Source organism: Ambystoma mexicanum, chromosome 1p (genome assembly GCF_040938575.1).
Source record: "Ambystoma mexicanum isolate Mex_15411 chromosome 1p, UKY_AmexF1_1, whole genome shotgun sequence".
NCBI classification, from domain to species: domain Eukaryota; kingdom Metazoa; phylum Chordata; class Amphibia; order Caudata; family Ambystomatidae; genus Ambystoma; species Ambystoma mexicanum.
In genome coordinates this window covers 232,074,063-232,100,641 of record NC_090921.1, presented here as the reverse complement: position 1 = coordinate 232,100,641, position 26,579 = coordinate 232,074,063, and the positions used below count along the sequence as shown (strand labels likewise).

Genomic DNA, 26,579 nt, shown 5'->3' with positions numbered 1-26,579 from the left:
CATCCTCATGTCACTGCAGTGCTCTGTTAAATCAGCTGCTCTGGGCTGCAATGGTCCAGAGCACTGTAGCGCCAGTGTGCAGCATGTAAGGCATTGGTGGTTCAGTGGTAGAATTCTCGCCTGCCACGCGGGAGGCCCGGGTTCGATTCCCGGCCAATGCATGAGTGTTTTGCACATGTACCTTTCGTTGACTTTGAAGCATTGTGAAAAGGAAGAGATCAAACAAAAAAACAAGCCTTGATTGCCTTGCTTGCCTTATTTCTGCTACTAGCGATCACTCTGCTGATCCCTTTTAGTAGAAGGGGCCGCTGCGCCTTGACTGGAAGCAGGGCAATCTCAGATTATGCAAACAGCTCATAGAGGCCCAGCTCGAGTAGGTGCCAGTCTCACACGTCTGCAAAGGCCTTCAATGAGGCTTTCAGCAGAAGTCAAGAGTTTACGAGTGACCATTCGCATGGAACTGGCAGGTGTGTTAAATCAAGTGCTCTACCGCAGTAATGCTGCTTGTCAAGCATTGGTAGTTCAGTGGTAGAATTCTCGCTTCCCAAGCGGGAGGCCCGGGTTCGATTCCCGGCCAATGCATGGCACTTTTGTAGACGTGTCTCTTGATATTTTAAAAGGCATGGGAAAAGAAAAATGGAAACGGTAGATAAGATGATTGCATTGCTTGTCTGTTTTCTGCGCAAAGAAAGCACTCTGCTGCCCTCTTTTAGCAGAAGATGGAACTGCAGTTTCAACTTAAGGCGGGAAACCTTCTATTATGCAAATAATTCCCAGAAGACCCCAGAAGCCCAGATTGAAAGGGTGTCAGCCTCGTGTGGCTGCAAAGATATCCACTGAGTCCTGCAGTAGAAGTCTGGCTTTCCTGAGGCACGGTGCTCAGGGAACTGCACTCAGAGTAGCGACCCATACAAAGGCCACCCTCATCTACCAGTGTGCTTGCCTCTGTCCACTTTTCCTGTCTATAGAACCTGGCCGTTCGTGGCCGTTCGTGGCCAAGTGAGTGAGAAGGACTGCCAGGGCAGCGCAGCTCCCATTCACCCACCGGAGCTGGCGCCATCCTCATGTCACTGCAGTGCTCTGTTAAATCAGCTGCTCTGGGCTGCAATGGTCCAGAGCACTGTAGCGCCAGTGTGCAGCATGTAAGGCATTGGTGGTTCAGTGGTAGAATTCTTGCCTGCCTCGCGGGAGGCCCCGGTTCGATTCCCGGCCAATGCATGAGCGTTTTGCACATGTACCTTTCGTTGACTTTGAAGCATCGTGAAAAGGAAGAGACCGAACAAAAAAACAAGCCTTGATTGCCTTGCTTGCCTTATTTCTGCTACTAGCGATCACTCTGCTGATCCCTTTTAGTAGAAGGGGCCGCTGCGCCTTGACTGGAAGCAGGGCAATCTCAGATTATGCAAACAGCTCATAGAGGCCCAGCCCGAGTAGGTGCCAGTCTCACACGTCTGCAAAGGCCTTCAATGAGGCTTTCAGCAGAAGTCAAGAGTTTACAAGTGACCATTCGCATGGAACTGGCAGGTGTGTTAAATCAAGCGCTCTACCGCAGTAATGCTGCTTGTCAGGCATTGGTAGTTCAGTGGTAGAATTCTCGCTTCCCAAGCGGGAGGCCCGGGTTCGATTCCCGGCCAATGCATGGCACTTTTGTAGACGTGTCTCTTGATATTTTAAAAGGCATGGGAAAAGAAAAATGGAAACGGTAGATAAGATGATTGCATTGCTTGTCTGTTTTCTGCGCAAAGAAAGCACTCTGCTGCCCTCTTTTAGCAGAAGATGGAACTGCAGTTTCAACTTAAGGCGGGAAACCTTCTATTATGCAAATAATTCCCAGAAGACCCCAGAAGCCCAGATTGAAAGGGTGTCAGCCTCGTGTGGCTGCAAAGATATCCCCTGAGTCCTGCAGTAGAAGTCTGGCTTTCCTGAGGCACGGTGCTCAGGGAACTGCACTCAGAGTAGCGACCCATACAAAGGCCACCCTCATCTACCAGTGTGCTTGCCTCTGTCCACTTTTCCTGTCTATAGAACCTGGCCGTTCGTGGCCGTTCGTGGCCAAGTGAGTGAGAAGGACTGCCAGGGCAGCGCAGCTCCCATTCACCCACCGGAGCTGGCGCCATCCTCATGTCACTGCAGTGCTCTGTTAAATCAGCTGCTCTGGGCTGCAATGGTCCAGAGCACTGTAGCGCCAGTGTGCAGCATGTAAGGCATTGGTGGTTCAGTGGTAGAATTCTCGCCTGCCACGCGGGAGGCCCGGGTTCGATTCCCGGCCAATGCATGAGCGTTTTGCACATGTACCTTTCGTTGACTTTGAAGCATCGTGAAAAGGAAGAGACCGAACAAAAAAACAAGCCTTGATTGCCTTGCTTGCCTTATTTCTGCTACTAGCGATCACTCTGCTGATCCCTTTTAGTAGAAGGGGCCGCTGCGCCTTGGCTGGAAGCAGGGCAATCTCAGATTATGCAAACAGCTCATAGAGGCCCAGCCCGAGTAGGTGCCAGTCTCACACGTCTGCAAAGGCCTTCAATGAGGCTTTCAGCAGAAGTCAAGAGTTTACGAGTGACCATTCGCATGGAACTGGCAGGTGTGTTAAATCAAGCGCTCTACCGCAGTAATGCTGCTTGTCAGGCATTGGTAGTTCAGTGGTAGAATTCTCTCTTCCCAAGCGGGAGGCCCGGGTTCGATTCCCGGCCAATGCATGGCACTTTTGTAGACGTGTCTCTTGATATTTTAAAAGGCATGGGAAAAGAAAAATGGAAACGGTAGATAAGATGATTGCATTGCTTGTCTGTTTTCTGCGCAAAGAAAGCACTCTGCTGCCCTCTTTTAGCAGAAGATGGAACTGCAGTTTCAACTTAAGGCGGGAAACCTTCTATTATGCAAATAATTCCCAGAAGGCCCCAGAAGCCCAGATTGAAAGGGTGTCAGCCTCGTGTGGCTGCAAAGATATCCCCTGAGTCCTGCAGTAGAAGTCTGGCTTTCCTGAGGCACGGTGCTCAGGGAACTGCACTCAGAGTAGCGACCCATACAAAGGCCACCCTCATCTACCAGTGTGCTTGCCTCTGTCCACTTTTCCTGTCTATAGAACCTGGCCGTTCGTGGCCAAGTGAGTGAGAAGGACTGCCAGGGCAGCGCAGCTCCCATTCACCCACCGGAGCTGGCGCCATCCTCATGTCACTGCAGTGCTCTGTTAAATCAGCTGCTCTGGGCTGCAATGGTCCAGAGCACTGTAGCGCCAGTGTGCAGCATGTAAGGCATTGGTGGTTCAGTGGTAGAATTCTCGCCTGCCACGCGGGAGGCCCGGGTTCGATTCCCGGCCAATGCATGAGCGTTTTGCACATGTACCTTTCGTTGACTTTGAAGCATCGTGAAAAGGAAGAGATCAAACAAAAAAACAAGCCTTGATTGCCTTGCTTGCCTTATTTCTGCTACTAGCGATCACTCTGCTGATCCCTTTTAGTAGAAGGGGCCGCTGCGCCTTGACTGGAAGCAGGGCAATCTCAGATTATGCAAACAGCTCATAGAGGCCCAGCCCGAGTAGGTGCCAGTCTCACACGTCTGCAAAGGCCTTCAATGAGGCTTTCAGCAGAAGTCAAGAGTTTACGAGTGACCATTCGCATGGAACTGGCAAGTGTGTTAAATCAAGCGCTCTACCGCAGTAATGCTGCTTGTCAAGCATTGGTAGTTCAGTGGTAGAATTCTCGCTTCCCAAGCGGGAGGCCCGGGTTCGATTCCCGGCCAATGCATGGCACTTTTGTAGACGTGTCTCTTGATATTTTAAAAGGCATGGGAAAAGAAAAATGGAAACGGTAGATAAGATGATTGCATTGCTTGTCTGTTTTCTGCGCAAAGAAAGCACTCTGCTGCCCTCTTTTAGCAGAAGATGGAACTGCAGTTTCAACTTAAGGCGGGAAACCTTCTATTATGCAAATAATTCCCAGAAGCCCAGATTGAAAGGGTGTCAGCCTCGTGTGGCTGCAAAGATATCCCCTGAGTCCTGCAGTAGAAGTCTGGCTTTCCAGAGGCACGGTGCTCAGGGAACTGCACTCAGAGTAGCGACCCATACAAAGGCCACCCTCATCTACCAGTGTGCTTGCCTCTGTCCACTTTTCCTGTCTATAGAACCTGGCCGTTCGTGGCCAAGTGAGTGAGAAGGACTGCCAGGGCAGCGCAGCTCCCATTCACCCACCGGAGCTGGCGCCATCCTCATGTCACTGCAGTGCTCTGTTAAATCAGCTGCTCTGGACTGCAATGGTCCAGAGCACTGTAGCGCCAGTGTGCAGCATGTAAGGCATTGGTGGTTCAGTGGTAGAATTCTCGCCTGCCACGCGGGAGGCCCGGGTTCGATTCCCGGCCAATGCATGAGCGTTTTGCACATGTACCTTTCGTTGACTTTGAAGCATCGTGAAAAGGAAGAGATCAAACAAAAAAACAAGCCTTGATTGCCTTGCTTGCCTTATTTCTGCTACTAGCGATCACTCTGCTGATCCCTTTTAGTAGAAGGGGCCGCTGCGCCTTGACTGGAAGCAGGGCAATCTCAGATTATGCAAACAGCTCATAGAGGCCCAGCCCGAGTAGGTGCCAGTCTCACACGTCTGCAAAGGCCTTCAATGAGGCTTTCAGCAGAAGTCAAGAGTTTACGAGTGACCATTCGCATGGAACTGGCAGGTGTGTTAAATCAAGCGCTCTACCGCAGTAATGCTGCTTGTCAAGCATTGGTAGTTCAGTGGTAGAATTCTCGCTTCCCAAGCGGGAGGCCCGGGTTCGATTCCCGGCCAATGCATGGCACTTTTGTAGACGTGTCTCTTGATATTTTAAAAGGCATGGGAAAAGAAAAATGGAAACGGTAGATAAGATGATTGCATTGCTTGTCTGTTTTCTGCGCAAAGAAAGCACTCTGCTGCCCTCTTTTAGCAGAAGATGGAACTGCAGTTTCAACTTAAGGCGGGAAACCTTCTATTATGCAAATAATTCCCAGAAGACCCCAGAAGCCCAGATTGAAAGGGTGTCAGCCTCGTGTGGCTGCAAAGATATCCCCTGAGTCCTGCAGTAGAAGTCTGGCTTTCCTGAGGCACGGTGCTCAGGGAACTGCACTCAGAGTAGCGACCCATACAAAGGCCACCCTCATCTACCAGTGTGCTTGCCTCTGTCCACTTTTCCTGTCTATAGAACCTGGCCGTTCGTGGCCAAGTGAGTGAGAAGGACTGCCAGGGCAGCGCAGCTCCCATTCACCCACCGGAGCTGGCGCCATCCTCATGTCACTGCAGTGCTCTGTTAAATCAGCTGCTCTGGGCTGCAATGGTCCAGAGCACTGTAGCGCCAGTGTGCAGCATGTAAGGCATTGGTGGTTCAGTGGTAGAATTCTCGCCTGCCACGCGTGAGGCCCGGGTTCGATTCCCGGCCAATGCATGAGCGTTTTGCACATGTACCTTTCGTTGACTTTGAAGCATCGTGAAAAGGAAGAGATCAAACAAAAAAACAAGCCTTGATTGCCTTGCTTGCCTTATTTCTGCTACTAGCGATCACTCTGCTGATCCCTTTTAGTAGAAGGGGCCGCTGCGCCTTGACTGGAAGCAGGGCAATCTCAGATTATGCAAACAGCTCATAGAGGCCCAGCTCGAGTAGGTGCCAGTCTCACACGTCTGCAAAGGCCTTCAATGAGGCTTTCAGCAGAAGTCAAGAGTTTACGAGTGACCATTCGCATGGAACTGGCAGGTGTGTTAAATCAAGCGCTCTACCGCAGTAATGCTGCTTGTCAAGCATTGGTAGTTCAGTGGTAGAATTCTCGCTTCCCAAGCGGGAGGCCCGGGTTCGATTCCCGGCCAATGCATGGCACTTTTGTAGACGTGTCTCTTGATATTTTAAAAGGCATGGGAAAAGAAAAATGGAAACGGTAGATAAGATGATTGCATTGCTTGTCTGTTTTCTGCGCAAAGAAAGCACTCTGCTGCCCTCTTTTAGCAGAAGATGGAACTGCAGTTTCAACTTAAGGCGGGAAACCTTCTATTATGCAAATAATTCCCAGAAGACCCCAGAAGCCCAGATTGAAAGGGTGTCAGCCTCGTGTGGCTGCAAAGATATCCACTGAGTCCTGCAGTAGAAGTCTGGCTTTCCTGAGGCACGGTGCTCAGGGAACTGCACTCAGAGTAGCGACCCATACAAAGGCCACCCTCATCTTCCAGTGTGCTTGCCTCTGTCCACTTTTCCTGTCTATAGAACCTGGCCGTTCGTGGCCGTTCGTGGCCAAGTGAGTGAGAAGGACTGCCAGGGCAGCGCAGCTCCCATTCACCCACCGGAGCTGGCGCCATCCTCATGTCACTGCAGTGCTCTGTTAAATCAGCTGCTCTGGGCTGCAATGGTCCAGAGCACTGTAGCGCCAGTGTGCAGCATGTAAGGCATTGGTGGTTCAGTGGTAGAATTCTCGCCTGCCACGCGGGAGGCCCGGGTTCGATTCCCGGCCAATGCATGAGCGTTTTGCACATGTACCTTTCGTTGACTTTGAAGCATCGTGAAAAGGAAGAGACCGAACAAAAAAACAAGCCTTGATTGCCTTGCTTGCCTTATTTCTGCTACTAGCGATCACTCTGCTGATCCCTTTTAGTAGAAGGGGCCGCTGCGCCTTGACTGGAAGCAGGGCAATCTCAGATTATGCAAACAGCTCATAGAGGCCCAGCCCGAGTAGGTGCCAGTCTCACACGTCTGCAAAGGCCTTCAATGAGGCTTTCAGCAGAAGTCAAGAGTTTACAAGTGACCATTCGCATGGAACTGGCAGGTGTGTTAAATCAAGCGCTCTACCGCAGTAATGCTGCTTGTCAGGCATTGGTAGTTCAGTGGTAGAATTCTCGCTTCCCAAGCGGGAGGCCCGGGTTCGATTCCCGGCCAATGCATGGCACTTTTGTAGACGTGTCTCTTGATATTTTAAAAGGCATGGGAAAAGAAAAATGGAAACGGTAGATAAGATGATTGCATTGCTTGTCTGTTTTCTGCGCAAAGAAAGCACTCTGCTGCCCTCTTTTAGCAGAAGATGGAACTGCAGTTTCAACTTAAGGCGGGAAACCTTCTATTATGCAAATAATTCCCAGAAGACCCCAGAAGCCCAGATTGAAAGGGTGTCAGCCTCGTGTGGCTGCAAAGATATCCCCTGAGTCCTGCAGTAGAAGTCTGGCTTTCCTGAGGCACGGTGCTCAGGGAACTGCACTCAGAGTAGCGACCCATACAAAGGCCACCCTCATCTACCAGTGTGCTTGCCTCTGTCCACTTTTCCTGTCTATAGAACCTGGCCGTTCGTGGCCAAGTGAGTGAGAAGGACTGCCAGGGCAGCGCAGCTCCCATTCACCCACCGGAGCTGGCGCCATCCTCATGTCACTGCAGTGCTCTGTTAAATCAGCTGCTCTGGGCTGCAATGGTCCAGAGCACTGTAGCGCCAGTGTGCAGCATGTAAGGCATTGGTGGTTCAGTGGTAGAATTCTCGCCTGCTACGCGGGAGGCCTGGGTTCGATTCCCGGCCAATGCATGAGCGTTTTGCACATGTACCTTTCGTTGACTTTGAAGCATCGTGAAAAGGAAGAGATCAAACAAAAAAACAAGCCTTGATTGCCTTGCTTGCCTTATTTCTGCTACTAGCGATCACTCTGCTGATCCCTTTTAGTAGAAGGGGCCGCTGCGCCTTGACTGGAAGCAGGGCAATCTCAGATTATGCAAACAGCTCATAGAGGCCCAGCTCGAGTAGGTGCCAGTCTCACACGTCTGCAAAGGCCTTCAATGAGGCTTTCAGCAGAAGTCAAGAGTTTACGAGTGACCATTCGCATGGAACTGGCAGGTGTGTTAAATCAAGCGCTCTACCGCAGTAAAGCTGCTTGTCAAGCATTGGTAGTTCAGTGGTAGAATTCTCGCTTCCCAAGCGGGAGGCCCGGGTTCGATTCCCGGCCAATGCATGGCAATTTTGTAGACGTGTCTCTTGATATTTTAAAAGGCATGGGAAAAGAAAAATGGAAACGGTAGATAAGATGATTGCATTGCTTGTCTGTTTTCTGCGCAAAGAAAGCACTCTGCTGCCCTCTTTTAGCAGAAGATGGAACTGCAGTTTCAACTTAAGGCGGGAAACCTTCTATTATGCAAATAATTCCCAGAAGACCCCAGAAGCCCAGATTGAAAGGGTGTCAGCCTCGTGTGGCTGCAAAGATATCCCCTGAGTCCTGCAGTAGAAGTCTGGCTTTCCTGAGGCACGGTGCTCAGGGAACTGCACTCAGAGTAGCGACCCATACAAAGGCCACCCTCATCTACCAGTGTGCTTGCCTCTGTCCACTTTTCCTGTCTATAGAACCTGGCCGTTCGTGGCCAAGTGAGTGAGAAGGACTGCCAGGGCAGCGCAGCTCCCATTCACCCACCGGAGCTGGCGCCATCCTCATGTCACTGCAGTGCTCTGTTAAATCAGCTGCTCTGGGCTGCAATGGTCCAGAGCACTGTAGCGCCAGTGTGCAGTATGTAAGGCATTGGTGGTTCAGTGGTAGAATTCTCGCCTGCCACGCGGGAGGCCCGGGTTCGATTCCCGGCCAATGCATGAGCGTTTTGCACATGTACCTTTCGTTGACTTTGAAGCATCGTGAAAAGGAAGAGACCGAACAAAAAAACAAGCCTTGATTGCCTTGCTTGCCTTATTTCTGCTACTAGCGATCACTCTGCTGATCCCTTTTAGTAGAAGGGGCCGCTGCGCCTTGACTGGAAGCAGGGCAATCTCAGATTATGCAAACAGCTCATAGAGGCCCAGCCCGAGTAGGTGCCAGTCTCACACGTCTGCAAAGGCCTTCAATGAGGCTTTCAGCAGAAGTCAAGAGTTTACGAGTGACCATTCGCATGGAACTGGCAGGTGTGTTAAATCAAGCGCTCTACCGCAGTAATGCTGCTTGTCAGGCGGAAGCGGGAGGCCCGGGTTCGATTCCCGGCCAATGCATGGCACTTTTGTAGACGTGTCTCTTGATATTTTAAAAGGCATGGGAAAAGAAAAATGGAAACGGTAGATAAGATGATTGCATTGCTTGTCTGTTTTCTGCGCAAAGAAAGCACTCTGCTGCCCTCTTTTAGCAGAAGATGGAACTGCAGTTTCAACTTAAGGCGGGAAACCTTCTATTATGCAAATAATTCCCAGAAGACCCCAGAAGCCCAGATTGAAAGGGTGTCAGCCTCGTGTGGCTGCAAAGATATCCCCTGAGTCCTGCAGTAGAAGTCTGGCTTTCCTGAGGCACGGTGCTCAGGGAACTGCACTCAGAGTAGCGACCCATACAAAGGCCACCCTCATCTACCAGTGTGCTTGCCTCTGTCCACTTTTCCTGTCTATAGAACCTGGCCGCTCGTGGCCAAGTGAGTGAGAAGGACTGCCAGGGCAGCGCAGCTCCCATTCACCCACCGGAGCTGGCGCCATCCTCATGTCACTGCAGTGCTCTGTTAAATCAGCTGCTCTGGGCTGCAATGGTCCAGAGCACTGTAGCGCCAGTGTGCAGCATGTAAGGCATTGGTGGTTCAGTGGTAGAATTCTCGCCTGCCACGCGGGAGGCCCGGGTTCGATTCCCGGCCAATGCATGAGCGTTTTGCACATGTACCTTTCGTTGACTTTGAAGCATCGTGAAAAGAAAGAGACCGAACAAAAAAACAAGCCTTGCTTGCCTTATTTCTGCTACTAGCGATCACTCTGCTGATCCCTTTTAGTAGAAGGGGCCGCTGCGCCTTGACTGGAAGCAGGGCAATCTCAGATTATGCAAAACGCTCATAGAGGCCCAGCCCGAGTAGGTGCCAGTCTCACACGTCTGCAAAGGCCTTCAATGAGGCTTTCAGCAGAAGTCAAGAGTTTACGAGTGACCATTCGCATGGAACTGGCAGGTGTGTTAAATCAAGCGCTCTACCGCAGTAATGCTGCTTGTCAGGCATTGGTAGTTCAGTGGTAGAATTCTCGCTTCCCAAGCGGGAGGCCCGGGTTCGATTCCCGGCCAATGCATGGCACTTTTGTAGACGTGTCTCTTGATATTTTAAAAGGCATGGGAAAAGAAAAATGGAAACGGTAGATAAGATGATTGCATTTCTTGTCTGTTTTCTGCGCAAAGAAAGCACTCTGCTGCCCTCTTTTAGCAGAAGATGGAACTGCAGTTTCAACTTAAGGCGGGAAACCTTCTATTATGCAAATAATTCCCAGAAGACCCCAGAAGCCCAGATTGAAAGGGTGTCAGCCTCGTGTGGCTGCAAAGATATCCCCTGAGTCCTGCGGTAGAAGTCTGGCTTTCCTGAGGCACGGTGCTCAGGGAACTGCATCCAGAGTAGCGACCCATACAAAGGCCACCCTCATCTACCAGTGTGCTTGCCTCTGTCCACTTTTCCTGTCTATAGAACCTGGCCGTTCGTGGCCAAGTGAGTGAGAAGGACTGCCAGGGCAGCGCAGCTCCCATTCACCCACCGGAGCTGGCGCCATCCTCATGCCACTGCAGTGCTCTGTTAAATCAGCTGCTCTGGGCTGCAATGGTCCAGAGCACTGTAGCGCCAGTGTGCAGCATGTAAGGCATTGGTGGTTCAGTGGTAGAATTCTCGCCTGCCACGCGGGAGGCCCGGGTTCGATTCCCGGCCAATGCATGAGCGTTTTGCACATGTACCTTTCGTTGACTTTGAAGCATCGTGAAAAGGAAGAGACCGAACAAAAAAACAAGCCTTGATTGCCTTGCTTGCCTTATTTCTGCTACTAGCGATCACTCTGCTGATCCCTTTTAGTAGAAGGGGCCGCTGCGCCTTGACTGGAAGCAGGGCAATCTCAGATTATGCAAAACGCTCATAGAGGCCCAGCCCGAGTAGGTGCCAGTCTCACACGTCTGCAAAGGCCTTCAATGAGGCTTTCAGCAGAAGTCAAGAGTTTACGAGTGACCATTCGCATGGAACTGGCAGGTGTGTTAAATCAAGCGCTCTACCGCAGTAATGCTGCTTGTCAAGCATTGGTAGTTCAGTGGTAGAATTCTCGCTTCCCAAGCGGGAGGCCCGGGTTCGATTCCCGGCCAATGCATGGCACTTTTGTAGACGTGTCTCTTGATATTTTAAAAGGCATGGGAAAAGAAAAATGGAAACGGTAGATAAGATGATTGCATTGCTTGTCTGTTTTCTGCGCAAAGAAAGCAATCTGCTGCCCTCTTTTAGCAGAAGATGGAACTGCAGTTTCAACTTAAGGCGGGAAACCTTCTATTATGCAAATAATTCCCAGAAGACCCCAGAAGCCCAGATTGAAAGGGTGTCAGCCTCGTGTGGCTGCAAAGATATCCCCTGAGTCCTGCGGTAGAAGTCTGGCTTTCCTGAGGCACGGTGCTCAGGGAACTGCACTCAGAGTAGCGACCCATACAAAGGCCACCCTCATCTACCAGTGTGCTTGCCTCTGTCCACTTTTCCTGTCTATAGAACCTGGCCGTTCGTGGCCGTTCGTGGCCAAGTGAGTGAGAAGGACTGCCAGGGCAGCGCAGCTCCCATTCACCCACCGGAGCTGGCGCCATCCTCATGTCACTGCAGTGCTCTGTTAAATCAGCTGCTCTGGGCTGCAATGGTCCAGAGCACTGTAGCGCCAGTGTGCAGCATGTAAGGCATTGGTGGTTCAGTGGTAGAATTCTCGCCTGCCACGGGGTTCGATTCCCGGCCAATGCATGAGCGTTTTGCACATGTACCTTTCGTTGACTTTGAAGCATCGTGAAAAGGAAGAGACCGAACAAAAAAACAAGCCTTGATTGCCTTGCTTGCCTTATTTCTGCTACTAGCGATCACTCTGCTGATCCCTTTTAGTAGAAGGGGCCGCTGCGCCTTGGCTGGAAGCAGGGCAATCTCAGATTATGCAAACAGCTCATAGAGGCCCAGCCCGAGTAGGTGCCAGTCTCACACGTCTGCAAAGGCCTTCAATGAGGCTTTCAGCAGAAGTCAAGAGTTTACGAGTGACCATTCGCATGGAACTGGCAGGTGTGTTAAATCAAGCGCTCTACCGCAGTAATGCTGCTTGTCAGGCATTGGTAGTTCAGTGGTAGAATTCTCTCTTCCCAAGCGGGAGGCCCGGGTTCGATTCCCGGCCAATGCATGGCACTTTTGTAGACGTGTCTCTTGATATTTTAAAAGGCATGGGAAAAGAAAAATGGAAACGGTAGATAAGATGATTGCATTGCTTGTCTGTTTTCTGCGCAAAGAAAGCACTCTGCTGCCCTCTTTTAGCAGAAGATGGAACTGCAGTTTCAACTTAAGGCGGGAAACCTTCTATTATGCAAATAATTCCCAGAAGGCCCCAGAAGCCCAGATTGAAAGGGTGTCAGCCTCGTGTGGCTGCAAAGATATCCCCTGAGTCCTGCAGTAGAAGTCTGGCTTTCCTGAGGCACGGTGCTCAGGGAACTGCACTCAGAGTAGCGACCCATACAAAGGCCACCCTCATCTACCAGTGTGCTTGCCTCTGTCCACTTTTCCTGTCTATAGAACCTGGCCGTTCGTGGCCAAGTGAGTGAGAAGGACTGCCAGGGCAGCGCAGCTCCCATTCACCCACCGGAGCTGGCGCCATCCTCATGTCACTGCAGTGCTCTGTTAAATCAGCTGCTCTGGGCTGCAATGGTCCAGAGCACTGTAGCGCCAGTGTGCAGCATGTAAGGCATTGGTGGTTCAGTGGTAGAATTCTCGCCTGCCACGCGGGAGGCCCGGGTTCGATTCCCGGCCAATGCATGAGCGTTTTGCACATGTACCTTTCGTTGACTTTGAAGCATCGTGAAAAGGAAGAGATCAAACAAAAAAACAAGCCTTGATTGCCTTGCTTGCCTTATTTCTGCTACTAGTGATCACTCTGCTGATCCCTTTTAGTAGAAGGGGCCGCTGCGCCTTGACTGGAAGCAGGGCAATCTCAGATTATGCAAACAGCTCATAGAGGCCCAGCCCGAGTAGGTGCCAGTCTCACACGTCTGCAAAGGCCTTCAATGAGGCTTTCAGCAGAAGTCAAGAGTTTACGAGTGACCATTCGCATGGAACTGGCAAGTGTGTTAAATCAAGCGCTCTACCGCAGTAATGCTGCTTGTCAAGCATTGGTAGTTCAGTGGTAGAATTCTCGCTTCCCAAGCGGGAGGCCCGGGTTCGATTCCCGGCCAATGCATGGCACTTTTGTAGACGTGTCTCTTGATATTTTAAAAGGCATGGGAAAAGAAAAATGGAAACGGTAGATAAGATGATTGCATTGCTTGTCTGTTTTCTGCGCAAAGAAAGCACTCTGCTGCCCTCTTTTAGCAGAAGATGGAACTGCAGTTTCAACTTAAGGCGGGAAACCTTCTATTATGCAAATAATTCCCAGAAGACCCCAGAAGCCCAGATTGAAAGGGTGTCAGCCTCGTGTGGCTGCAAAGATATCCCCTGAGTCCTGCAGTAGAAGTCTGGCTTTCCAGAGGCACGGTGCTCAGGGAACTGCACTCAGAGTAGCGACCCATACAAAGGCCACCCTCATCTACCAGTGTGCTTGCCTCTGTCCACTTTTCCTGTCTATAGAACCTGGCCGTTCGTGGCCAAGTGAGTGAGAAGGACTGCCAGGGCAGCGCAGCTCCCATTCACCCACCGGAGCTGGCGCCATCCTCATGTCACTGCAGTGCTCTGTTAAATCAGCTGCTCTGGGCTGCAATGGTCCAGAGCACTGTAGCGCCAGTGTGCAGCATGTAAGGCATTGGTGGTTCAGTGGTAGAATTCTCGCCTGCCACGCGGGAGGCCCGGGTTCGATTCCCGGCCAATGCATGAGCGTTTTGCACATGTACCTTTCGTTGACTTTGAAGCATCGTGAAAAGGAAGAGATCAAACAAAAAAACAAGCCTTGATTGCCTTGCTTGCCTTATTTCTGCTACTAGCGATCACTCTGCTGATCCCTTTTAGTAGAAGGGGCCGCTGCGCCTTGACTGGAAGCAGGGCAATCTCAGATTATGCAAACAGCTCATAGAGGCCCAGCCCGAGTAGGTGCCAGTCTCACACGTCTGCAAAGGCCTTCAATGAGGCTTTCAGCAGAAGTCAAGAGTTTACGAGTGACCATTCGCATGGAACTGGCAGGTGTGTTAAATCAAGCGCTCTACCGCAGTAATGCTGCTTGTCAAGCATTGGTAGTTCAGTGGTAGAATTCTCGCTTCCCAAGCGGGAGGCCCGGGTTCGATTCCCGGCCAATGCATGGCACTTTTGTAGACGTGTCTCTTGATATTTTAAAAGGCATGGGAAAAGAAAAATGGAAACGGTAGATAAGATGATTGCATTGCTTGTCTGTTTTCTGCGCAAAGAAAGCACTCTGCTGCCCTCTTTTAGCAGAAGATGGAACTGCAGTTTCAACTTAAGGCGGGAAACCTTCTATTATGCAAATAATTCCCAGAAGACCCCAGAAGCCCAGATTGAAAGGGTGTCAGCCTCGTGTGGCTGCAAAGATATCCCCTGAGTCCTGCAGTAGAAGTCTGGCTTTCCTGAGGCACGGTGCTCAGGGAACTGCACTCAGAGTAGCGACCCATACAAAGGCCACCCTCATCTACCAGTGTGCTTGCCTCTGTCCACTTTTCCTGTCTATAGAACCTGGCCGTTCGTGGCCAAGTGAGTGAGAAGGACTGCCAGGGCAGCGCAGCTCCCATTCACCCACCGGAGCTGGCGCCATCCTCATGTCACTGCAGTGCTCTGTTAAATCAGCTGCTCTGGGCTGCAATGGTCCAGAGCACTGTAGCGCCAGTGTGCAGCATGTAAGGCATTGGTGGTTCAGTGGTAGAATTCTCGCCTGCCACGCGTGAGGCCCGGGTTCGATTCCCGGCCAATGCATGAGCGTTTTGCACATGTACCTTTCGTTGACTTTGAAGCATCGTGAAAAGGAAGAGATCAAACAAAAAAACAAGCCTTGATTGCCTTGCTTGCCTTATTTCTGCTACTAGCGATCACTCTGCTGATCCCTTTTAGTAGAAGGGGCCGCTGCGCCTTGACTGGAAGCAGGGCAATCTCAGATTATGCAAACAGCTCATAGAGGCCCAGCTCGAGTAGGTGCCAGTCTCACACGTCTGCAAAGGCCTTCAATGAGGCTTTCAGCAGAAGTCAAGAGTTTACGAGTGACCATTCGCATGGAACTGGCAGGTGTGTTAAATCAAGCGCTCTACCGCAGTAATGCTGCTTGTCAAGCATTGGTAGTTCAGTGGTAGAATTCTCGCTTCCCAAGCGGGAGGCCCGGGTTCGATTCCCGGCCAATGCATGGCACTTTTGTAGACGTGTCTCTTGATATTTTAAAAGGCATGGGAAAAGAAAAATGGAAACGGTAGATAAGATGATTGCATTGCTTGTCTGTTTTCTGCGCAAAGAAAGCACTCTGCTGCCCTCTTTTAGCAGAAGATGGAACTGCAGTTTCAACTTAAGGCGGGAAACCTTCTATTATGCAAATAATTCCCAGAAGACCCCAGAAGCCCAGATTGAAAGGGTGTCAGCCTCGTGTGGCTGCAAAGATATCCCCTGAGTCCTGCAGTAGAAGTCTGGCTTTCCTGAGGCACGGTGCTCAGGGAACTGCACTCAGAGTAGCGACCCATACAAAGGCCACCCTCATCTACCAGTGTGCTTGCCTCTGTCCACTTTTCCTGTCTATAGAACCTGGCCGTTCGTGGCCAAGTGAGTGAGAAGGACTGCCAGGGCAGCGCAGCTCCCATTCACCCACCGGAGCTGGCGCCATCCTCATGTCACTGCAGTGCTCTGTTAAATCAGCTGCTCTGGGCTGCAATGGTCCAGAGCACTGTAGCGCCAGTGTGCAGCATGTAAGGCATTGGTGGTTCAGTGGTAGAATTCTCGCCTGCTACGCGGGAGGCCTGGGTTCGATTCCCGGCCAATGCATGAGCGTTTTGCACATGTACCTTTCGTTGACTTTGAAGCATCGTGAAAAGGAAGAGATCAAACAAAAAAACAAGCCTTGATTGCCTTGCTTGCCTTATTTCTGCTACTAGCGATCACTCTGCTGATCCCTTTTAGTAGAAGGGGCCGCTGCGCCTTGACTGGAAGCAGGGCAATCTCAGATTATGCAAACAGCTCATAGAGGCCCAGCTCGAGTAGGTGCCAGTCTCACACGTCTGCAAAGGCCTTCAATGAGGCTTTCAGCAGAAGTCAAGAGTTTACGAGTGACCATTCGCATGGAACTGGCAGGTGTGTTAAATCAAGCGCTCTACCGCAGTAAAGCTGCTTGTCAAGCATTGGTAGTTCAGTGGTAGAATTCTCGCTTCCCAAGCGGGAGGCCCGGGTTCGATTCCCGGCCAATGCATGGCACTTTTGTAGACGTGTCTCTTGATATTTTAAAAGGCATGGGAAAAGAAAAATGGAAACGGTAGATAAGATGATTGCATTGCTTGTCTGTTTTCTGCGCAAAGAAAGCACTCTGCTGCCCTCTTTTAGCAGAAGATGGAACTGCAGTTTCAACTTAAGGCGGGAAACCTTCTATTATGCAAATAATTCCCAGAAGACCCCAGAAGCCCAGATTGAAAGGGTGTCAGCCTCGTGTGGCTGCAAAGATATCCCCTGAGTCCTGCAGTAGAAGTCTGGCTTTCCTGAGGCACGGTGCTCAGGGAACTGCACTCAGAGTAGCGACCCATACAAAGGCCACCCTCATCTACCAGTGTGCTTGCCTCTGTCCACTTTTCCTGTCTATAGAACCTGGCCGTTCGTGGCCGTTCGTGGCCAAGTGAGTGAGAAGGACTGCCAGGGCAGCGCAGCTCCCATTCACCCACCGGAGCTGGCGCCATCCTCATGTCACTGCAGTGCTCTGTTAAATCAGCTGCTCTGGGCTGCAATGGTCCAGAGCACTGTAGCGCCAGTGTGCAGTATGTAAGGCATTGGTGGTTCAGTGGTAGAATTCTCGCCTGCCACGTGGGAGGCCCGGGTTCGATTCCCGGCCAATGCATGAGCGTTTTGCACATGTACCTTTCGTTGACTTTGAAGCATCGTGAAAAGGAAGAGACCGAACAAAAAAACAAGCCTTGATTGCCTTGCTTGCCTTATTTCTGCTACTAGCGATCACTCTGCTGATCCCTTTTAGTAGAAGGGGCCGCTGCGCCTTGACTGGAAGCAGGGCAATCTCAGATTATGCAAACAGCTCATAGAGGCCCAGCCCGAGTAGGTGCCAGTCTCACACGTCTGCAAAGGCCTTCAATGAGGCTTTCAGCAGAAGTCAAGAGTTTACGAGTGACCATTCGCATGGAACTGGCAGGTGTGTTAAATCAAGCGCTCTACCGCAGTAATGCTGCTTGTCAGGCGGAAGCGGGAGGCCCGGGTTCGATTCCCGGCCAATGCATGGCACTTTTGTAGACGTGTCTCTTGATATTTTAAAAGGCATGGGAAAAGAAAAATGGAAACGGTAGATAAGATGATTGCATTGCTTGTCTGTTTTCTGCGCAAAGAAAGCACTCTGCTGCCCTCTTTTAGCAGAAGATGGAACTGCAGTTTCAACTTAAGGCGGGAAACCTTCTATTATGCAAATAATTCCCAGAAGACCCCAGAAGCCCAGATTGAAAGGGTGTCAGCCTCGTGTGGCTGCAAAGATATCCCCTGAGTCCTGCAGTAGAAGTCTGGCTTTCCTGAGGCACGGTGCTCAGGGAACTGCACTCAGAGTAGCGACCCATACAAAGGCCACCCTCATCTACCAGTGTGCTTGCCTCTGTCCACTTTTCCTGTCTATAGAACCTGGCCGTTCGTGGCCAAGTGAGTGAGAAGGACTGCCAGGGCAGCGCAGCTCCCATTCACCCACCGGAGCTGGCGCCATCCTCATGTCACTGCAGTGCTCTGTTAAATCAGCTGCTCTGGGCTGCAATGGTCCAGAGCACTGTAGCGCCAGTGTGCAGCATGTAAGGCATTGGTGGTTCAGTGGTAGAATTCTCGCCTGCCACGCGGGAGGCCCGGGTTCGATTCCCGGCCAATGCATGAGCGTTTTGCACATGTACCTTTCGTTGACTTTGAAGCATCGTGAAAAGGAAGAGACCGAACAAAAAAACAAGCCTTGCTTGCCTTATTTCTGCTACTAGCGATCACTCTGCTGATCCCTTTTAGTAGAAGGGGCCGCTGCGCCTTGACTGGAAGCAGGGCAATCTCAGATTATGCAAAACGCTCATAGAGGCCCAGCCCGAGTAGGTGCCAGTCTCACACGTCTGCAAAGGCCTTCAATGAGGCTTTCAGCAGAAGTCAAGAGTTTACGAGTGACCATTCGCATGGAACTGGCAGGTGTGTTAAATCAAGCGCTCTACCGCAGTAATGCTGCTTGTCAGGCATTGGTAGTTCAGTGGTAGAATTCTCGCTTCCCAAGCGGGAGGCCCGGGTTCGATTCCCGGCCAATGCATGGCACTTTTGTAGACGTGTCTCTTGATATTTTAAAAGGCATGGGAAAAGAAAAATGGAAACGGTAGATAAGATGATTGCATTTCTTGTCTGTTTTCTGCGCAAAGAAAGCACTCTGCTGCCCTCTTTTAGCAGAAGATGGAACTGCAGTTTCAACTTAAGGCGGGAAACCTTCTATTATGCAAATAATTCCCAGAAGACCCCAGAAGCCCAGATTGAAAGGGTGTCAGCCTCGTGTGGCTGCAAAGATATCCCCTGAGTCCTGCGGTAGAAGTCTGGCTTTCCTGAGGCACGGTGCTCAGGGAACTGCATCCAGAGTAGCGACCCATACAAAGGCCACCCTCATCTACCAGTGTGCTTGCCTCTGTCCACTTTTCCTGTCTATAGAACCTGGCCGTTCGTGGCCAAGTGAGTGAGAAGGACTGCCAGGGCAGCGCAGCTCCCATTCACCCACCGGAGCTGGCGCCATCCTCATGTCACTGCAGTGCTCTGTTAAATCAGCTGCTCTGGGCTGCAATGGTCCAGAGCACTGTAGCGCCAGTGTGCAGCATGAAAGGCATTGGTGGTTCAGTGGTAGAATTCTCGCCTGCCACGCGGGAGGCCCGGGTTCGATTCCCGGCCAATGCATGAGCGTTTTGCACATGTACCTTTCGTTGACTTTGAAGCATCGTGAAAAGGAAGAGACCGAACAAAAAAACAAGCCTTGATTGCCTTGCTTGCCTTATTTCTGCTACTAGCGATCACTCTGCTGATCCCTTTTAGTAGAAGGGGCCGCTGCGCCTTGACTGGAAGCAGGGCAATCTCAGATTATGCAAAACGCTCATAGAGGCCCAGCCCGAGTAGGTGCCAGTCTCACACGTCTGCAAAGGCCTTCAATGAGGCTTTCAGCAGAAGTCAAGAGTTTACGAGTGACCATTCGCATGGAACTGGCAGGTGTGTTAAATCAAGCGCTCTACCGCAGTAATGCTGCTTGTCAGGCATTGGTAGTTCAGTGGTAGAATTCTCGCTTCCCAAGCGGGAGGCCCGGGTTCGATTCGCGGCCAATGCATGGCACTTTTGTAGACGTGTCTCTTGATATTTTAAAAGGCATGGGAAAAGAAAAATGGAAACGGTAGATAAGATGATTGCATTTCTTGTCTGTTTTCTGCGCAAAGAAAGCACTCTGCTGCCCTCTTTTAGCAGAAGATGGAACTGCAGTTTCAACTTAAGGCGGGAAACCTTCTATTATGCAAATAATTCCCAGAAGACCACAGAAGCCCAGATTGAAAGGGTGTCAGCCTCGTGTGGCTGCAAAGATATCCCCTGAGTCCTGCGGTAGAAGTCTGGCTTTCCTGAGGCACGGTGCTCAGGGAACTGCACTCAGAGTAGCGACCCATACAAAGGCCACCCTCATCTACCAGTGTGCTTGCCTCTGTCCACTTTTCCTGTCTATAGAACCTGGCTGTTCGTGGCCAAGTGAGTGAGAAGGACTGCCAGGGCAGCGCAGCTCCCATTCACCCACCGGAGCTGGCGCCATCCTCATGTCACTGCAGTGCTCTGTTAAATCAGCTGCTCTGGGCTGCAATGGTCCAGAGCACTGTAGCGCCAGTGTGCAGCATGTAAGGCATTGGTGGTTCAGTGGTAGAATTCTCGCCTGCCACGCGGGAGGCCCGGGTTGGATTCCCGGCCAATGCATGAGCGTTTTGCACATGTACCTTTCGTTGACTTTGAAGCATCGTGAAAAGGAAGAGACCGAACAAAAAAACAAGCCTTGATTACCTTGCTTGCCTTATTTCTGCTACTAGCGATCACTCTGCTGATCCCTTTTAGTAGAAGGGGCCGCTGCGCCTTGACTGGAAGCAGGGCAATCTCAGATTATGCAAACAGCTCATAGAGGCCCAGCCCGAGTAGGTGCCAGTCTCACACGTCTGCAAAGGCCTTCAATGAGGCTTTCAGCAGAAGTCAAGAGTTTACGAGTGACCATTCGCATGGAACTGGCAGGTGTGTTAAATCAAGCGCTCTACCGCAGTAATGCTGCTTGTCAGGCATTGGTAGTTCAGTGGTAGAATTCTCGCTTCCCAAGCGGGAGGCCCGGGTTCGATTCCCGGCCAATGCATGGCACTTTTGTAGACGTGACTCTTGATATTTTAAAAGGCATGGGAAAAGAAAAATGGAAACGGTAGATAAGATGATTGCATTGCTTGTCTGTTTTCTGCGCAAAGAAAGCACTCTGCTGCCCTCTTTTAGCAGAAGATGGAACTGCAGTTTCAACTTAAGGCGGGAAACCTTCTATTATGCAAATAATTCCCAGAAGACCCCAGAAGCCCAGATTGAAAGGGTGTCAGCCTCGTGTGGCTGCAAAGATATCCCCTGAGTCCTGCAGTAGAAGTCTGGCTTTCCTGAGGCACGGTGCTCAGGGAACTGCACTCAGAGTAGCGACCCATACAAAGGCCACCCTCATCTACCAGTGTGCTTGCCTCTGTCCACTTTTCCTGTCTATAGAACCTGGCCGTTCGTGGCCAAGTGAGTGAGAAGGACTGCCAGGGCAGCGCAGCTCCCATTCACCCACCGGAGCTGGCGCCATCCTCATGTCACTGCAGTGCTCTGTTAAATCAGCTGCTCTGGGCTGCAATGGTCCAGAGCACTGTAGCGCCAGTGTGCAGCATGTAAGGCATTGGTGGTTCAGTGGTAGAATTCTCGCCTGCCACGCGGGAGGCCCGGGTTCGATTCCCGGCCAATGCATGAGCGTTTTGCATATGTACCTTTCGTTGACTTTGAAGCATCGTGAAAAGGAAGAGATCAAACAAAAAAACAAGCCTTGATTGCCTTGCTTGCCTTATTTCTGCTACTAGCGATCACTCTGCTGATCCCTTTTAGTAGAAGGGGCCGCTGCGCCTTGACTGGAAGCAGGGAAATCTCAGATTATGCAAACAGCTCATAGAGGCCCAGCTCGAGTAGGTGCCAGTCTCACACGTCTGCAAAGGCCTTCAATGAGGCTTTCAGCAGAAGTCAAGAGTTTACGAGTGACCATTCGCATGGCACTGGCAGGTGTGTTAAATCAAGCGCTCTACCGCAGTAATGCTGCTTGTCAAGCATTGGTAGTTCAGTGGTAGAATTCTCGCTTCCCAATTGGGAGGCCCGGGTTCGATTCCCGGCCAATGCATGGCACTTTTGTAGACGTGTCTCTTGATATTTTAAAAGGCATGGGAAAAGAAAAATGGAAACGGTAGATAAGATGATTGCATTGCTTCTCTGTTTTCTGCGCAAAGAAAGCACTCTGCTGCCCTCTTTTAGCAGAAGATGGAACTGCAGTTTCAACTTAAGGCGGGAAACCTTCTATTATGCAAATAATTCCCAGAAGACCCCAGAAGCCCAGATTGAAAGGGTGTCAGCCTCGTGTGGCTGCAAAGATATCCACTGAGTCCTGCAGTAGAAGTCTGGCTTTCCTGAGGCACGGTGCTCAGGGAACTGCACTCAGAGTAGCGACCCATACAAAGGCCACCCTCATCTACCAGTGTGCTTGCCTCTGTCCACTTTTCCTGTCTATAGAACCTGGCCGTTCGTGGCCGTTCGTGGCCAAGTGAGTGAGAAGGACTGCCAGGGCAGCGCAGCTCCCATTCACCTACCGGAGCTGGCGCCATCCTCATGTCACTGCAGTGCTCTGTTAAATCAGCTGCTCTGGGCTGCAATGGTCCAGAGCACTGTAGCGCCAGTGTGCAGCATGTAAGGCATTGGTGGTTCAGTGGTAGAATTCTCGCCTGCCACGCGGGAGGCCCGGGTTCGATTCCCGCCCAATGCATGAGCGTTTTGCACATGTACCTTTCGTTGACTTTGAAGCATCGTGAAAAGGAAGAGACCGAACAAAAAAACAAGCCTTGCTTGCCTTATTTCTGCTACTAGCGATCACTCTGCTGATCCCTTTTAGTAGAAGGGGCCGCTGCGCCTTGACTGGAAGCAGGGCAATCTCAGATTATGCAAAACGCTCATAGAGGCCCAGCCCGAGTAGGTGCCAGTCTCACACGTCTGCAAAGGCCTTCAATGAGGCTTTCAGCAGAAGTCAAGAGTTTACGAGTGACCATTCGCATGGAACTGGCAGGTGTGTTAAATCAAGCGCTCTACCGCAGTAATGCTGCTTGTCAGGCATTGGTAGTTCAGTGGTAGAATTCTCGCTTCCCAAGCGGGAGGCCCGGGTTCGATTCCCGGCCAATGCATGGCACTTTTGTAGACGTGTCTCTTGATATTTTAAAAGGCATGGGAAAAGAAAAATGGAAACGGTAGATAAGATGATTGCATTGCTTGTCTGTTTTCTGCGCAAAGAAAGCACTCTGCTGCCCTCTTTTAGCAGAAGATGGAACTGCAGTTTCAACTTAAGGCGGGAAACCTTCTATTATGCAAATAATTCCCAGAAGACCCCAGAAGCCCAGATTGAAAGGGTGTCAGCCTCGTGTGGCTGCAAAGATATCCCCTGAGTCCTGCAGTAGAAGTCTGGCTTTCCTGAGGCACGGTGCTCAGGGAACTGCACTCAGAGTAGCGACCCATACAAAGGCCACCCTCATCTACCAGTGTGCTTGCCTCTGTCCACTTTTCCTGTCTATAGAACCTGGCCGTTCGTGGCCAAGTGAGTGAGAAGGACTGCCAGGGCAGCGCAGCTCCCATTCACCCACCGGAGCTGGCGCCATCCTCATGTCACTGCAGTGCTCTGTTAAATCAGCTGCTCTGGGCTGCAATGGTCCAGAGCACTGTAGCGCCAGTGTGCAGCATGTAAGGCATTGGTGGTTCAGTGGTAGAATTCTCGCCTGCCACGCGGGAGGCCCGGGTTCGATTCCCGGCCAATGCATGAGCGTTTTGCACATGTACCTTTCGTTGACTTTGAAGCATCGTGAAAAGGAAGAGATCAAACAAAAAAACAAGCCTTGATTGCCTTGCTTGCCTTATTTCTGCTACTAGCGATCACTCTGCTGATCCCTTTTAGTAGAAGGGGCCCTTGCGCCTTGACTGGAAGCAGGGCAATCTCAGATTATGCAAACAGCTCATAGAGGCCCAGCCCGAGTAGGTGCCAGTCTCACACGTCTGCAAAGGCCTTCAATGAGGCTTTCAGCAGAAGTCAAGAGTTTACGAGTGACCATTCGCATGGAACTGGCAGGTGTGTTAAATCAAGCGCTCTACCGCAGTAATGCTGCTTGTCAAGCATTGGTAGTTCAGTGGTATAATTCTCGCTTCCCAAGCGGGAGGCCCGGGTTCGATTCCCGGCCAATGCATGGCACTTTTGTAGACGTGTCTCTTGATATTTTAAAAGGCATGGGAAAAGAAAAATGGAAACGGTAGATAAGATGATTGCATTGCTTGTCTGTTTTCTGCGCAAAGAAAGCACTCTGCTGCCCTCTTTTAGCAGAAGATGGAACTGCAGTTTCAACTTAAGGCGGGAAACCTTCTATTATGCAAATAATTCCCAGAAGACCCCAGAAGCCCAGATTGAAAGGGTGTCAGCCTCGTGTGGCTGCAAAGATATCCCCTGAGTCCTGCAGTAGAAGTCTGGCTTTCCTTAGGCACGGTGCTCAGGGAACTGCACTCAGAGTAGCGACCCATACTAAGGCCACCCTCATCTACCAGTGTGCTTGCCTCTGTCCACTTTTCCTGTCTATAGAACCTGGCCGTTCGTGGCCGTTCGTGGCCAAGTGAGTGAGAAGGACTGCCAGGGCAGCGCAGCTCCCATTCACCCACCGGAGCTGGCGCCATCCTCATGTCACTGCAGTGCTCTGTTAAATCAGCTGCTCTGGGCTGCAATGCTCCAGAGCACTGTAGCGCCAGTGTGCAGCATGTAAGGCATTGGTGGTTCAGTGGTAGAATTCTCGCCTGCCACGCGGGAGGCCCGGGTTCGATTCCCGGCCAATGCATGAGCGTTTTGCACATGTACCTTTCGTTGACTTTGAAGCATCGTGAAAAGGAAGAGACCGAACAAAAAAACAAGCCTTGCTTGCCTTATTTCTGCTACTAGCGATCACTCTGCTGATCCCTTTTAGTAGAAGGGGCCGCTGCGCCTTGACTGGAAGCAGGGCAATCTCAGATTATGCAAACAGCTCATAGAGGCCCAGCCCGAGTAGGTGCCAGTCTCACACGTCTGCAAAGGCCTTCAATGAGGCTTTCAGCAGAAGTCAAGAGTTTACGAGTGACCATTCGCATGGAACTGGCAGGTGTGTTAAATCAAGCGCTCTACCGCAGTAATGCTGCTTGTCAAGCATTGGTAGTTCAGTGGTAGAATTCTCGCTTCCCAAGCGGGAGGCCCGGGTTCGATTCCCAGCCAATGCATGGCACTTTTGTAGACGTGTCTCTTGATATTTTAAAAGGCATGGGAAAAGAAAAATGGAAACGGTAGATAAGATGATTGCATTGCTTGTCTGTTTTCTGCGCAAAGAAAGCACTCTGCTGCCCTCTTTTAGCAGAAGATGGAACTGCAGTTTCAACTTAAGGCGGGAAACCTTCTATTATGCAAATAATTCCCAGAAGACCCCAGAAGCCCAGATTGAAAGGGTGTCAGCCTCGTGTGGCTGCAAAGATATCCCCTGAGTCCTGCAGTAGAAGTCTGGCTTTCCTGAGGCACGGTGCTCAGGGAACTGCACTCAGAGTAGCGACCCATACAAAGGCCACCCTCATCTACCAGTGTGCTTGCCTCTGTCCACTTTTCCTGTCTATAGAACCTGGCCGTTCGTGGCCGTTCGTGGCCAAGTGAGTGAGAAGGACTGCCAGGGCAGCGCAGCTCCCATTCACCCACCGGAGCTGGCGCCATCCTCATGTCACTGCAGTGCTCTGTTAAATCAGCTGCTCTGGGCTGCAATGCTCCAGAGCACTGTAGCGCCAGTGTGCAGCATGTAAGGCATTGGTGGTTCAGTGGTAGAATTCTCGCCTGCCACGCGGGAGGCCCGGGTTCGATTCCCGGCCAATGCATGAGCGTTTTGCACATGTACCTTTCGTTGACTTTGAAGCATCGTGAAAAGGAAGAGACGGAACAAAAAAACAAGCCTTGATTGCCTTGCTTGCCTTATTTCTGCTACTAGCGATCACTCTGCTGATCCCTTTTAGTAGAAGGGGCCGCTGCGCCTTGACTGGAAGCAGGGCAATCTCAGATTATGAAACAGCTCATAGAGGCCCAGCCCGAGTAGGTGCCAGTCTCACACGTCTGCAAAGGCCTTCAATGAGGCTTTCAGCAGAAGTCAAGAGTTTACGAGTGACCATTCGCATGGAACTGGCAGGTGTGTTAAATCAAGCGCTCTACCGCAGTAATGCTGCTTGTCAGGCATTGGTAGTTCAGTGGTAGAATTCTCGCTTCCCAAGCGGGAGGCCCGGGTTCGATTCCGGGCCAATGCATGGCACTTTTGTAGACGTGTCTCTTGATATTTTAAAAGGCATGGGAAAAGAAAAATGGAAACGTTAGATAAGATGATTGCATTGCTTGTCTGTTTTCTGCGCAAAGAAAGCACTCTGCTGCCCTCTTTTAGCAGAAGATGGAACTGCAGTTTCAACTTAAGGCGGGAAACCTTCTATTATGCAAATAATTCCCAGAAGACCCCAGAAGCCCAGATTGAAAGGGTGTCAGCCTCGTGTGGCTGCAAAGATATCCACTGAGTCCTGCAGTAGAAGTCTGGCTTTCCTGAGGCACGGTGCTCAGGGAACTGCACTCAGAGTAGCGACCCATACAAAGGCCACCCTCATCTACCAGTGTGCTTGCCTCTGTCCACTTTTCCTGTCTATAGAAACTGGCCGTTCGTGGCCGTTCTGCAAAGGCCTTCAATGAGGCTTTCAGCAGAAGTCAAGAGTTTACGAGTGACCATTCGCATGGAACTGGCAGGTGTGTTAAATCAAGCCCTCTACCGCAGTAATGCTGCTTGTCAGGCATTGGTAGTTCAGTGGTAGAATTCTCGCTTCCCAAGCGGGAGGCCCGGGTTCCATTCCTGGCCAATGCATGGCACTTTTGTAGACGTGTCTCTTGATATTTTAAAAGGCATGGGAAAAGAAAAATGGAAACGGTAGATAAGATGATTGCATTGCTTGTCTGTTTTCTGCGCAAAGAAAGCACTCTGCTGCCCTCTTTTAGCAGAAGATGGAACTGCAGTTTCAACTTAAGGCGGGAACCCTTCTATTATGCAAATAATTCCCAGAAGACCCCAGAAGCCCAGATTGAAAGGGTGTCAGCCTCGTGTGGCTGCAAAGATATCCCCTGAGTCCTGCGGTAGAAGTCTGGCTTTCCTGAGGCACGGTGCTCAGGGAACTGCATC

General features: G+C 51.0%; 34 non-coding genes across 34 annotated transcripts; all 34 read left to right on the top strand.

Moving 5' to 3' along the window:
* The first annotated feature begins 90 nt into the window (after window positions 1-90).
* On the top strand, window positions 91-161 carry TRNAG-GCC (transfer RNA glycine (anticodon GCC)). Its single transcript has one exon. It is a non-coding gene; the product is annotated as a tRNA-Gly (tRNA).
* A 350-nt stretch (window positions 162-511) lies between these two features.
* Window positions 512-582, top strand: TRNAG-CCC (transfer RNA glycine (anticodon CCC)). The gene has a single exon. It is a non-coding gene; the product is annotated as a tRNA-Gly (tRNA).
* Window positions 583-1,568: 986 nt separating this feature from the next.
* On the top strand, window positions 1,569-1,639 carry TRNAG-CCC (transfer RNA glycine (anticodon CCC)). Its single transcript has one exon. It is a non-coding gene; the product is annotated as a tRNA-Gly (tRNA).
* A 565-nt stretch (window positions 1,640-2,204) lies between these two features.
* Window positions 2,205-2,275, top strand: TRNAG-GCC (transfer RNA glycine (anticodon GCC)). The gene has a single exon. It is a non-coding gene; the product is annotated as a tRNA-Gly (tRNA).
* Window positions 2,276-3,251: 976 nt separating this feature from the next.
* On the top strand, window positions 3,252-3,322 carry TRNAG-GCC (transfer RNA glycine (anticodon GCC)). The gene has a single exon. It is a non-coding gene; the product is annotated as a tRNA-Gly (tRNA).
* A 350-nt stretch (window positions 3,323-3,672) lies between these two features.
* TRNAG-CCC (transfer RNA glycine (anticodon CCC)) lies at window positions 3,673-3,743 on the top strand. The gene has a single exon. It is a non-coding gene; the product is annotated as a tRNA-Gly (tRNA).
* A 545-nt stretch (window positions 3,744-4,288) lies between these two features.
* On the top strand, window positions 4,289-4,359 carry TRNAG-GCC (transfer RNA glycine (anticodon GCC)). Its single transcript has one exon. It is a non-coding gene; the product is annotated as a tRNA-Gly (tRNA).
* Window positions 4,360-4,709: 350 nt separating this feature from the next.
* On the top strand, window positions 4,710-4,780 carry TRNAG-CCC (transfer RNA glycine (anticodon CCC)). The gene has a single exon. It is a non-coding gene; the product is annotated as a tRNA-Gly (tRNA).
* Window positions 4,781-5,756: 976 nt separating this feature from the next.
* On the top strand, window positions 5,757-5,827 carry TRNAG-CCC (transfer RNA glycine (anticodon CCC)). Its single transcript has one exon. It is a non-coding gene; the product is annotated as a tRNA-Gly (tRNA).
* A 565-nt stretch (window positions 5,828-6,392) lies between these two features.
* Window positions 6,393-6,463, top strand: TRNAG-GCC (transfer RNA glycine (anticodon GCC)). Its single transcript has one exon. It is a non-coding gene; the product is annotated as a tRNA-Gly (tRNA).
* Window positions 6,464-6,813: 350 nt separating this feature from the next.
* On the top strand, window positions 6,814-6,884 carry TRNAG-CCC (transfer RNA glycine (anticodon CCC)). Its single transcript has one exon. It is a non-coding gene; the product is annotated as a tRNA-Gly (tRNA).
* A 555-nt stretch (window positions 6,885-7,439) lies between these two features.
* Window positions 7,440-7,510, top strand: TRNAS-GCU (transfer RNA serine (anticodon GCU)). The gene has a single exon. It is a non-coding gene; the product is annotated as a tRNA-Ser (tRNA).
* A 350-nt stretch (window positions 7,511-7,860) lies between these two features.
* On the top strand, window positions 7,861-7,931 carry TRNAG-CCC (transfer RNA glycine (anticodon CCC)). Its single transcript has one exon. It is a non-coding gene; the product is annotated as a tRNA-Gly (tRNA).
* A 555-nt stretch (window positions 7,932-8,486) lies between these two features.
* TRNAG-GCC (transfer RNA glycine (anticodon GCC)) lies at window positions 8,487-8,557 on the top strand. The gene has a single exon. It is a non-coding gene; the product is annotated as a tRNA-Gly (tRNA).
* Window positions 8,558-9,502: 945 nt separating this feature from the next.
* On the top strand, window positions 9,503-9,573 carry TRNAG-GCC (transfer RNA glycine (anticodon GCC)). Its single transcript has one exon. It is a non-coding gene; the product is annotated as a tRNA-Gly (tRNA).
* A 341-nt stretch (window positions 9,574-9,914) lies between these two features.
* TRNAG-CCC (transfer RNA glycine (anticodon CCC)) lies at window positions 9,915-9,985 on the top strand. Its single transcript has one exon. It is a non-coding gene; the product is annotated as a tRNA-Gly (tRNA).
* A 555-nt stretch (window positions 9,986-10,540) lies between these two features.
* On the top strand, window positions 10,541-10,611 carry TRNAG-GCC (transfer RNA glycine (anticodon GCC)). The gene has a single exon. It is a non-coding gene; the product is annotated as a tRNA-Gly (tRNA).
* A 350-nt stretch (window positions 10,612-10,961) lies between these two features.
* Window positions 10,962-11,032, top strand: TRNAG-CCC (transfer RNA glycine (anticodon CCC)). Its single transcript has one exon. It is a non-coding gene; the product is annotated as a tRNA-Gly (tRNA).
* A 1,602-nt stretch (window positions 11,033-12,634) lies between these two features.
* TRNAG-GCC (transfer RNA glycine (anticodon GCC)) lies at window positions 12,635-12,705 on the top strand. The gene has a single exon. It is a non-coding gene; the product is annotated as a tRNA-Gly (tRNA).
* A 350-nt stretch (window positions 12,706-13,055) lies between these two features.
* Window positions 13,056-13,126, top strand: TRNAG-CCC (transfer RNA glycine (anticodon CCC)). Its single transcript has one exon. It is a non-coding gene; the product is annotated as a tRNA-Gly (tRNA).
* Window positions 13,127-13,681: 555 nt separating this feature from the next.
* TRNAG-GCC (transfer RNA glycine (anticodon GCC)) lies at window positions 13,682-13,752 on the top strand. Its single transcript has one exon. It is a non-coding gene; the product is annotated as a tRNA-Gly (tRNA).
* A 350-nt stretch (window positions 13,753-14,102) lies between these two features.
* On the top strand, window positions 14,103-14,173 carry TRNAG-CCC (transfer RNA glycine (anticodon CCC)). The gene has a single exon. It is a non-coding gene; the product is annotated as a tRNA-Gly (tRNA).
* Window positions 14,174-15,149: 976 nt separating this feature from the next.
* Window positions 15,150-15,220, top strand: TRNAG-CCC (transfer RNA glycine (anticodon CCC)). Its single transcript has one exon. It is a non-coding gene; the product is annotated as a tRNA-Gly (tRNA).
* A 555-nt stretch (window positions 15,221-15,775) lies between these two features.
* Window positions 15,776-15,846, top strand: TRNAS-GCU (transfer RNA serine (anticodon GCU)). Its single transcript has one exon. It is a non-coding gene; the product is annotated as a tRNA-Ser (tRNA).
* A 350-nt stretch (window positions 15,847-16,196) lies between these two features.
* On the top strand, window positions 16,197-16,267 carry TRNAG-CCC (transfer RNA glycine (anticodon CCC)). The gene has a single exon. It is a non-coding gene; the product is annotated as a tRNA-Gly (tRNA).
* Window positions 16,268-17,848: 1,581 nt separating this feature from the next.
* Window positions 17,849-17,919, top strand: TRNAG-GCC (transfer RNA glycine (anticodon GCC)). The gene has a single exon. It is a non-coding gene; the product is annotated as a tRNA-Gly (tRNA).
* Window positions 17,920-18,260: 341 nt separating this feature from the next.
* Window positions 18,261-18,331, top strand: TRNAG-CCC (transfer RNA glycine (anticodon CCC)). Its single transcript has one exon. It is a non-coding gene; the product is annotated as a tRNA-Gly (tRNA).
* A 555-nt stretch (window positions 18,332-18,886) lies between these two features.
* Window positions 18,887-18,957, top strand: TRNAG-GCC (transfer RNA glycine (anticodon GCC)). The gene has a single exon. It is a non-coding gene; the product is annotated as a tRNA-Gly (tRNA).
* Window positions 18,958-20,354: 1,397 nt separating this feature from the next.
* TRNAG-CCC (transfer RNA glycine (anticodon CCC)) lies at window positions 20,355-20,425 on the top strand. Its single transcript has one exon. It is a non-coding gene; the product is annotated as a tRNA-Gly (tRNA).
* Window positions 20,426-20,980: 555 nt separating this feature from the next.
* TRNAG-GCC (transfer RNA glycine (anticodon GCC)) lies at window positions 20,981-21,051 on the top strand. Its single transcript has one exon. It is a non-coding gene; the product is annotated as a tRNA-Gly (tRNA).
* Window positions 21,052-22,449: 1,398 nt separating this feature from the next.
* TRNAG-CCC (transfer RNA glycine (anticodon CCC)) lies at window positions 22,450-22,520 on the top strand. The gene has a single exon. It is a non-coding gene; the product is annotated as a tRNA-Gly (tRNA).
* A 555-nt stretch (window positions 22,521-23,075) lies between these two features.
* Window positions 23,076-23,146, top strand: TRNAG-GCC (transfer RNA glycine (anticodon GCC)). The gene has a single exon. It is a non-coding gene; the product is annotated as a tRNA-Gly (tRNA).
* Window positions 23,147-24,132: 986 nt separating this feature from the next.
* TRNAG-GCC (transfer RNA glycine (anticodon GCC)) lies at window positions 24,133-24,203 on the top strand. The gene has a single exon. It is a non-coding gene; the product is annotated as a tRNA-Gly (tRNA).
* A 977-nt stretch (window positions 24,204-25,180) lies between these two features.
* TRNAG-GCC (transfer RNA glycine (anticodon GCC)) lies at window positions 25,181-25,251 on the top strand. Its single transcript has one exon. It is a non-coding gene; the product is annotated as a tRNA-Gly (tRNA).
* The last annotated feature ends 1,328 nt before the right edge of the window (window positions 25,252-26,579 follow it).